Source organism: Myotis davidii, unplaced genomic scaffold, assembly GCF_000327345.1.
Source record: "Myotis davidii unplaced genomic scaffold, ASM32734v1 scaffold268, whole genome shotgun sequence".
Classification (NCBI taxonomy): domain Eukaryota; kingdom Metazoa; phylum Chordata; class Mammalia; order Chiroptera; family Vespertilionidae; genus Myotis; species Myotis davidii.
The window spans coordinates 5,382,881-5,385,119 of record NW_006383015.1 but is presented as its reverse complement, the minus strand read 5'-3'; positions in this window follow the sequence as shown (position 1 = coordinate 5,385,119).

Below are 2,239 nucleotides of genomic sequence, written 5' to 3'. Positions count from 1 at the left end.
TATTAATAAATAAATCCAATTTTTAAAATGAAGAGTTAAATTACTTAAATTTTAAAAAATAAAAATAATTAAATAATAATTTTTTAAAACAAAAACGAGAAGCCTTTGAATTTTATTAAATGAGAAATCCTTTACTAGCATGACTATTTTTTCACTTTGGGGGAAACCAATTTAGTCATATACATTTACAGCTATATGTAAAAGGAGACATTTCATCAGATAAACTGTAATGAAAATATCTCTACCTATTAATTCTCAAGATACACACACACACACACCATGCACACTCACTCATCCAAACTTTGAATAGATTGTCAGGAGACTTGAGGGCCTAAAGTTAAGAATCCGTGGTCTGGAAATGGGGGGCGGGGGAGGAAGGGGGAAGCAGCCTAACATATATCTGTTCTTCTAGGAAACATGGCTCAGTTTCTGTGTCAGCGAGCACCCAACTCCAGATGGAGTTATATTCCCCCAAATAAAATAAACCCTCTCAACACGCCATTCCCAGAAACTACAGCTGGCAATCTCAAATCTTCAATATCCCTCCAACACCCCCAGCCCCAAGTAGAGTTCCATCTTAAGCTTAAACATCACTTTGTTTTCCAGTAACCTTAATCTCTCTACCAACTTGCCTTTTCCCTGTTGTCTACTTTATGTTACACCATGGTGTCTGTGTCTATTATTTATTTATTTATAATTTAGTTTAATGATCTTAGCTTTAGAAAATAAATCCTATTTATTTATAATTTAGTTTAATGATCTTAGCTTTAGAAAATAAATCCTAACGCTTCAGAGGCCCACATACTAGGAAAGCCAATGGATCTCCTGTGTGCCTGGTGGAACTCAGAACATTTCAAAAGTCTTCGTGTTACTACCAAGAAGAACATCACGAATGGTTAAAATGTTGTAACCTTGAATAACCCGACCGCATGTGAACACAAGCAAATGGTTAGTGATCCTCTGTCATTCCTCCAGTCCTCCATGTCCAGGTGTCAGGTGGGGACCATTCATCATGAGGAGGATCCAACGCTCTGTTGTTTTGTTCCCCTCGGGTTACAGCCTTGCAGGATTTCGTCTCAGATTTTCCATGAAAGTGCTTCACTGCTTTCTGCTTTCTTTGCTGCTGTGACCAGATGGAAGCATTCCCTTCTCTTCCAGAAAGTCTATGAGCAGGCAGAGTAAAGGTGACAGCTCACACGGAGTAGTGCCAGATGCTCTTGTTTATTCCAGAGGGGTAAGGGGTATTTATTGGCAAAAGTTCAATGGTTTGGGGGAGAATTTTCCAAAGAGGTACATTTTTGGTGGGTGGTGATGGCAAAAATGTGCTTCTGTGTGCAGTCCCAATAAGAGAAACATACTAGCCTTAGCTTTGTTTTTTCTTGGTTTACATTCTTTCCTCAAGATACAGGAAGGTTTTTACAACCCAAGTATGTGTACTTTACAGGGATGCAATATTCTTGTCAACCTGCTCTCTTTAAGAAAATTGAAAATAGAAACTCAGAATTGCAAATTTGCCCCTTACCTTTCTTTTATTTTACTGAACCTGGGTAATAATTGTACTGAATTGAAGTAAAGGCTATTTAAAAAATTGAATACAGAATAAGTACCAGGCCTGTTTATTTTACTATAAACTCAAGCTGTCTTAAGACTTGGGAGAATAGCTATCCTAGTTTTGTTTAATCAACAAATGTCTCAGAGTACTACAGAAGATGCAGTATTGTTAATGCTTATGGGTGTGGGCATTAGATTCCCATTTTGAAGTTTACTACTATCACCCTGGCAAGTTTATTTAACTTCTTTGTTCCTCAGTTTCCTCATATGTAAGATCATCATACACATAGTACCCATCTCATAGGATCTGTGTGTTGGCTAAGTGAGTTTTCTCATAAAACATGTTTAGGAAGGTACCTGACACATAATAAGTATTCAATAAATGTTAGTCACTACTACAACCATTGTTATTATCATTATTATTATGCAACCATTTTATTTTGACTCATTACCATATAAAATATATTTTCTTTGGGTAACACCTGTTTTAGGAAAAATTTGTCAAAAATACTCTAAGATGGCAAGAATCTCAAGAGATTTTCCAATCTCAGTTGTAACAAATAAATTACAGAAGAAAATGTTTATTTTTTGTGGGGCGCATTCTCAAGAACCAAAAACCAAAAGTAGCATTTCTTCCATGCTTTATGAAAAAATTAAGCACCCTTATGAGCAAAAAAGGTCTCTCTCT